This window comes from Pygoscelis adeliae, unplaced genomic scaffold (assembly GCF_000699105.1).
Source record: "Pygoscelis adeliae isolate BGI_AS28 unplaced genomic scaffold, ASM69910v1 Scaffold6, whole genome shotgun sequence".
Classification (NCBI taxonomy): Eukaryota; Metazoa; Chordata; class Aves; order Sphenisciformes; family Spheniscidae; genus Pygoscelis; species Pygoscelis adeliae.
In genome coordinates this window covers 1,380,957-1,389,712 of record NW_008825075.1, presented here as the reverse complement: position 1 = coordinate 1,389,712, position 8,756 = coordinate 1,380,957, and positions in this window count along the sequence as shown.

Genomic DNA, 8,756 nt, shown 5'->3' with positions numbered 1-8,756 from the left:
GGTGGATCCCATCCGGCCCCATAGACTTGTGAGTATCCAGATGACGTAGCAGGTCGTTGACCGCTTCCTCTTGGATTATGGGGGGTTCATCCTGCTCGCCATCTCGGGTGGATCCCATCCGGCCCCATAGACTTGTGAGTATCCCGATGACGTAGCAGGTCGTTGACCGCTTCCTCTTGGATTATGGGGGGTTCATCCTGCTCGCCGTCCCTGTTTTCCAGCTCAGGGCGCCGAGTACCCTGAGGATAACTAGTCTGCCTGCTAAAGACTGAGGCAAAGTAGGCATTAAGTACCTCAGCCTTTTCCTCATCCTCGGTGACAATGTTCCCCCCCGCATCCAATAAAGGATGGAGATTCTCCTTGGCTCTCTTCTTGTCATTAATGTATTTGTAAAAACTTTTTTTGTTGTCTTTAACGACAGCGGCCAGGTTGCGTTCTAGCTGGGCTTTTGCCTTTCTCATTTCCTCTCTGCATGACCTAACGAGATCCCTGTACTCTTCTTGAGTCGCCTGCCCCTTCTTCCACAAGCGATAAACTCTCCTTTTTTTCATGAGTCCCAGCAAGAGCTTCCCCTTCAGCCAGGCCGGTTGTCTTCCCTGCTCGTTCTTCTTACAGCACATGGGGACAGCCTGCTCCTGCACCTTTAAGACTTCCTTCTTGAAGATCGTCCAACCTTCCTGGACCCCTTTGCCCTTCAGGGCTGTCTCCCAGTCGAAATATGGACTGAACAGTGGATTACAACGTTAATGAAAAAGTGATTGGTCCATCAGGTTCAAATAGTAGTGATCAATAACTCAAAATCTGATTAGGTGTCATCTTGGGTGCAGTCCTGTTGCTGCTGGGGCAGATACTGTTTAATGACTCTGACAACAACCTGGAAGAAAGGAGAATTCATGATCATCAGATGGACATGAGCCCTCACTATCCTGGCAGCTGCAAAGCCTTGCAAAGCTGAACTAAGGCTCTGAAGTTGTCAGGTGGCATTTACTATTTTAATGCTTAGCATGATTTTCACCACAGCTACACAACATTTGATTTGAAAGATGAAGTTCAGTTCTCTAAGTACCCAAGCCAAGTCAGCCTGCCTCAAAAAACAGTAAAAGTCACGTGTCTGAAAGAGAGAACACTAAAAAGAAGTACGTAAATTTTGGATTATCTAAATTTGGAAGTGGGAGAAGGTGATCTGAAATAAAATGACCTACACACAGTATTGCATAGCGTTTATATTCATGGAGTTTTTCAACACCTTAGCTTTCCTAACCCACAAGTTTTGGAATTATTCGTTGGGATACCCAGCAGTTCAGATAATACAAGTTTTCACTGGCGCTGCTTGGGTTTTTTTTAACAGCAAAGCTATATTCCTACATTTAGCTGTTTCTGCAAACTGATTGCATAATTTTTCTGTTTGAAATAATATATTTCTAGTCCATTTTTCTACCAGACTAAGCTTTTGTGTTATGCCTTTTTCTGGTAGTTTCTGGATGCTGCCTTTATGTCCTTCCATTGCTTAATGCAGTACAGGTATTTCAATCCAGCGTGGGGATACAGGAACTGGTCTCCTTATACAGTACAGGACAGTGATGTCAGAAATATTGATCCCAAGAAAAGATGGTAGCATGGTTCTGCATCTGTCTTAGCTTTCCCAAGCAAATCTGTGATAACACTCATTCCATTTTCACAAGCAGCTCATTCAGAGGAGGGCTCAAATGTATCTACACATAACTGCATTTTACTTTGCAAGGATGCCCTTATGCTTTACAGATTGAAAAAAAAAATGGCTATTGCTGTTAAATGTCATCTAAATCTGGCCATAAGTTTTATGACCAAATTATAAAACTGTGGAAACAAATAATATATTAATGCAGTAGTTGTATATCTTATGCAAAATGAGTATGTGACAATTAGACATGTGTTAAATAGCCTTCCTGAAAATATTTTATCACTAAACCAAAAGTTCCCTATCTCAGGCTTTCATAAGGACTAAAAGAGACTTCCCAAACCAATATTTTCAGTTCCCTGATCTCATAGGCATCCATTTCATGTAACTCCTCTAATAAATTTTAATACACTTCTGATCTTTTCTGAAGAATATTATTTTATATATCTCCTTTATTTGTGACCAGTTTATACTTATTTGTTCTTGCAGTAATATTGTCTTTCTGCTCTTCTGCTTCTCCAGCATTTATGTACTCCATGTAGTGAGGGTGTGCAATAATCTTCCTATCCTTCTCACAAACTTAATTCACTTTTACAATTCAAGCTAAAATCTCAGTTACAGTAACAATAGTAAACTCAGGTATTGCAGATACGTGTTTGAAAGATGACAGAATAGCCAACTAAGAGGAAGAACGTTGTGCTGAGCTTTGGGAGTGAGGGAAGCAACATCAATGGATTGCTCCCACGCTTCATGACCTTTCCTTTCACCTCCCACCGACTTTTATGAAACCCTTCTTTTGCCTGTTCTTTTTGCCATTATAATCTTTTCACTTTATTTAGTCTACAAGGGCATTTATTAAGTTTAAAAATATGAATTGACACCCCAAAATGCTCTGCAGTAGAACAAATCCAAATCAGACTGTCACCAACAATCAAAAACTGCAGGTCATGTCTTGTCCATTTATAATATGAGGCAAATTTTAGAGATCAACCACACATAGGTAAGAAATGTAGATGACATTGTTTCAACATTTTTCCTCATCCTTGTTTTCATTGGCACAGACATGATAACACTGGTATTTATGTACCAGCTCCTTTTGGAAACACCTGCAGGCAACAGAGCAGAAGGTAGGAAGTACTTTAATTCTAGCTCATGTGTAGAGAAAAGCTGTTTACTTAACTTGTATTTCTGTGAAATGAAGGTTAAGTTTAGCAGTAGCTCAAGTTATTAATGGGTAATTATGTTGTACATCTGCCCCCATGCATGTTTCTGAACTGTCATTTTTGAAGTTTGCTTGTTTTCTGATGATAGAGTAGGTGTTTAAAAACACAAGTTTTCAGAAAATTTTAAACCAGTCAGCACAATTTAAGTCAGACATAGTGGCACGTCCAGTACCTACATTTGATAATTGACAAACAGATTCTTGATTTTCCTCTATACTGAAAGGCCAAAGATTCCTCAAATAAATATTTTACTAAAAGCCAACATGCCATGTCATTAAAACAAAAATGGTTTATTGTTTTTTCATTTAAAAATTATGAAAATAATAGTAAGATTTATAGACTCAACAGGGAATATTTGTAGAGCCATAACCTTCACTTATTATCATACATCTCTGTGATGTTCTTTAAAAATACTGCTTCAGTTTCAGAAACTACACTACTGGATAATTTAATTGTCCTTTATGCGTTCTCACCAGTTACATAGCTTTTCCTGATTGCAGCAGGTATACTCGCCTGAAGACAAATTCCTTTTAACGATTAAAACAAATTACTTACAATGTTCTTGAAAAAAATAAACATATAAATATATACATGAATAGAATTTTCTTAGGTGCCCACAAGGATTTTTCTAATTTCTGAAGATCAGGTGACAGGAAGAGGAAGGACAACTTCCTAACCAGGTGAAGAATGTAACCCCCTCTTTTGACAATAATGGAATATGAGATACATACAGTGAAAAAAAACCCCAAACTCTAAAATGAGATTAAATTTATTTGTTTTTTTTTCATTGGTGGTAAGGAAAATCACTATAATTAATTGTGGGGAAAAAATGTATTATTAAAGTTTAACATTTCAAAGATATTTTTTCCCCATATAAATTTGTATGTCAAAATATTGGAAGTCCATCTACATGCGTAATTATCTCTGTATTCTATTGTCCTTCCCCATCTTTCTTATTAATATGTATCTTATACTGTCTTCCTCTAAAAATTATCTTGTAAGGTGAAGTCCCTGTTACATGACTTGAACCTTTGTAGAACAATAGTATAAAACCCAACTTTTATACCAGTTACAATAAACAGTTTGTCTATTGTTATTCAGAATATATTCCCCTTTCCCCTTCATTTCCCCAAAACCGGTACCAGATATCAAAACCACGCAAAATGATCAGTTACCACATTCATCCTTTTGACAGTGCATTTATATGATAAAATCCTTTTAATATTTGTGTTTTGAGGCTGTATTTTTAAATGGCCTGAAGAAATTATTCCCTGCATGAAAAGAGAAGTCATGTTCAATAAAGAAATAACATATTTCAAAAGGAAAAGACAAATAACTGAGTTACCAAAAAAAGAGAGCAAGAGTGAGGGCAATTTAGATACATTTGTAGTTGATTAACAGGGAAGATTTTTTTCTTTGCTATCTTGTCAAGTAGTAATTGTGAATGAAGACATTCAGCTCCATGAGGATAAAGGAATTCCAATGAAGAGATGTCAACAGGAAAATTACAATCCTGACTTATATAAAGAATGATAGTGCTTTCCTGTACATGTATACCTAATTTTCTAACTGAGAAAGCTTTAAAACACACTTGGATTAAATAGCTAAAGTAACTAATTAAGATCTGAGCATTGCACTTATAGAAAATACTGTGTATACTGAGCCTCATAAACTCCCATAAATGGGAGAGCTCCTGTAATTATAGTCCTCTGTGAGCACATAATCTTAAATCTAAAAATATCATGTTTAATATTTTATTGCATTTAATAATTTCATTTCAGCACAAAAAAAGAATTTTTGAAGCAATTAATTTATAGGTAGTCATTACTAGTTTCTCAATATACATGGAAAGTTTTGTTTGTTTTGCAGTATTATATTATTCCTACGTATTAATTCAATAATATTTTATTATTTAAATATCAGTATCTGTACACCTGAATAGTTGCTTCATTAGGATAAAAATGAAGTAAAAATGTTAAAACCTGTTTGAACTAAAAATATCCTTTATTTTTAACTATCTTTGCCTGTATAAATAAATTCAATTGAGAACACATTTAACCTTTTGTCTTCCTATACAGCAACATTCTTGTCAGTTGTTCAAATATGAGTAAAGGTTCATAAACAGTAAATGAACATTAGTATAAAAAAAAAAAAAGTGAATTTTCACTGAGTTTGTAATTTTTAGGCTAATGATACAGTAGTTAATGTTTCATGTCTAACTTAGGATGGAATATGGAATAGTGTTTATTCAAATTCTATTTTTCTATTTCGTACAGACTTGTAATGCAATTCCCCATATATTACTGTCTTATTCACCAAACTGTTTCTTTTATGTTGCTTCTTAGTTTCAGTTTTAGGTACACTAGCTCAAATAGCACTGTCACTCTCTTAGGTTAAGAGTAACAATTGTTACTCAAGAGTAACAATATGTACCACAGATTCCTCCCCTTTTCATATTCTAATGAAGTTCAGAATATTTCTTTTCTGCTACTGTTGTTTAAAAACAAATAAGAGAAACTGATTAAATGACTAAGTTTATAAGGAAAATGGGGCATTTTTCTGTAGGTAAAATGATATTGACTGCAAAAGGGGAATAAAATAAAAGCAATTAAGTTTATATTTAAACCCCTTTTACTAATCTTAAGTACTATTTGGAAGAATAGAAAATATATTAAAATATGTGTTACTTCTTCAGTCTAAGTATCCCTTCAGATACGTCTTATTTATCTCAACTGTACTCTACCAAAGTTTTTGGGCAGAAGACACAATTTACACATATCTGTATGGTAGTTCACAATAGCTTTCCATAAAGCTAGGAAAATAAACATTTTTTTTACTCTCCACGTAAAGAAATAAAGGGCTAAAGTTTGTGTTCCAAAAATTTGAAATAGATAAGAAACAAGATCCCTTCAAAATGAGAGAAAATAAGGAGGATCTCTGTGGCTAAAATAAGAAACAAACAGCTGCACAAGTTTAACAGATATCTTATGCAAAAGAGCCCCAATCCAAATAATAGATTTTTTTCTTGTTCAACACAATGAGAGAAAACCAAAAATTCCTTTTCTCCATTTCATAAAACAGTAGTAGTATGTGGAGAAAAAAGAAAAAAAAAAAAAAAACAAAAAACAGCAACAAAACCCAAACAGACAGTAAAGAACAGTTATCAACAGAGTAAACAATGTGCCACTCTGTGTGAACATGAAGCTTCAGGACAAAAACAACGTTAAAACCAAAAACATTGCATCAGCTTATCCCGGCTGTAATATCAACATAATTGAAGACAGGAATATGATGGATACAAGTATCCAATAAACATAAGCAAGAATTAAACCTTGCCTGAAAGTCAAGGGAAAAATATTTGGGGTTTTGTTCTCATTGAATTGAAATGGGAAATAATAAAATCACTTCTAGTATCTCTTCTGCTCTGCCACCCACTCCCCACAACCCAGCGCTCCAAGCTGGCAAGTTACTTCTCTAAAGGCATAACACATCCCAACACATCCTAACAACACATCTCAACAACCAGAGGTAAAAATATGACATATTTCAAAGGAGCTATGCAAATATTAAAAGTTATCTCCTTGTAGACAACAGACACAAATATAACAGTGTTTGTGGACTATGTTAATAGCTATCTCCTTATTGTCAGAAGGCATTGTTTAAACTAGCCCTATGTGTTTGGTTATATGAAATGACACATGTCTGAACCCAGAAGCCTGTACAGCAAACAATGCCCTATCATATGTTATGACATATGTATGCACCCAGGCTATGGAGCTGCCACATTAATAAGGGCTTTTCGGACTTAACAGATGAGCTCTCTATATGATACCTTTAAAAGAACATTTTCTGCTTCTTTAAGCTTGCTTGTAATAGGGAAGCAACAAAAAACTGAAAGAGCAGAAAATAAGCTCTGTCTTACTGTTGCATTCTTCCACTATTCTGTATTTTTTTAAAGTCTATCAACATAAGAAAATGTATGTGATACTTAACATGTCTGAATTTAATTCAACAACTCTCTAATTATGGTTTCCTAAGAGATGCCATTTATATAGTTGTCTGCCATTTTCTGAAGTGATGCAGTTAAAAAGTTGAGTATCTTGCAGAAACTTCTGATAACACAAGGAGCTGTGTGAGCTAATCTGATGCAATTCTAGCACTCCCATGGAAATATATAGTAGAGTAACTAAAATGCTATTAAAGCATTGCAGAGAATATTTATTCAGTGAGCAACGACTCAAAGAAAAGTGAAGGTTCTGGATTTAAATATGTATACATTTTTCCATGTATAATATGGAAATTAATATAATATGTATGGAGAGAATATTCATATTCTCTCTTTGAAATAAACAGTAATCCAAAAAAGTATATTTCTTAATAATAAACATTGTAATTTAACAAAATCATGGGGAACCACTTGTAGTGCTTATTAGGAACTGCAAACCCCAACAAGCATGTACAGCTTCCAGCTGTAAAGTACTTAACACACCCATAAACCAATCTTTCTACAAAATTATTTAGTTTTCACTTTACTAATTAGTTATTCTGAAAAGAGCAGAAAAGCATCTGTTGGTATGCCTACTCCATAGGATCATTTTACTACTTACTTTATCAAGGATTCACAGCATCTGCTGTGGCTGGACAGGGAGTGTTCTCTCTTACTCACTGGCCATCCTTGCAGCCCCTTGCAGTCTCTGGGATCTTCTTCAAGTACAGTTCTGTTAGTTAAGGAAGTCTTTGTGGTGTACTGGCCAGACACATTTTTGAACATACAATGTGGAAGTGAGTGTGCTGCCTCTGATGTCATAGACACATCAAGGTGATGTCAAAGTTCATTATAGTTAAATGTCTTATTAAATATTTTTTAAAAGAATCATGAAATAGATTTCTCATTACAGTCATAAATATCAAATAAAATGCATCTCTGGGGTATGGATAAAGTAGTATAGGAAGAACACATGGGAGAAGAAGAAGAGGAGAATGCAGCAGAGGATGGGAAGAGAAGAAATAAAATGAGTGTAAAAATAATGTTGCTTGGGCTCAGATTTCAATTTTTTGCTATAATTTTTGCTATGTATTTTTTCATGCTCACACTTAGAAAGTGCAAGTAGCCAATCTTTGGAAAGCCAGGTTTCAACAGCTATAGAAAATTTGACTCCAGCAAGGCATTAAAAGTTGAACATGCTAAAATTAAGATATTCATTGTCCCATCTATCTTATGAGCCACCAGGAAGGAAATCAACTCCATCCCCGCTGAAACCAGGACAGTAGCCAAGTCCTTTTCCAGAACAAATTCATTGATTTAAACCACATTATTCAACACTGGAAATTGTTCCAGTTGGTTCATTATTGTCATTGTTATAAGTGTGTGCTTTAACTTCATTTGAACGTATCCAGCTCAGATGAGTCCAGCTATTGCATCTTCTTGTATCTTTGCACAGTAAGGGACACAGACAACTGGGACTGTTCAGGCTCAAAAAGAGAGGGCTCATGAGGATCTTATTGATGTCTATAAAATACCTGATTGGAAGGTATGAAGACGAGGGAGCCAGACTCTTTTCATTCGCGCCCAGTGACATGACAAGAGGCAATGGGCATGAATTGAAGAACATGAAATTCCATCTGAACACTAAAACCCACTTTTTTTACTGTGAGGGTAGTCAAACACTGGCACAGGTTGCACAGAGAAGTTGTGGAGTCTCCATCCTTGGAGATATCCAAAACCCAACTGAACGCAGTCCTTGACAATCTGCTGTAGCTGACCTGTCTCAGTTAGGAAAATGTTGGATTAGATGATCTCAGGAGGTCCCTTTCAACCTAAATAATTCTGTGATTCTATGAAATAGCTTGGGGGAAGTCAATAATCATGACTACTC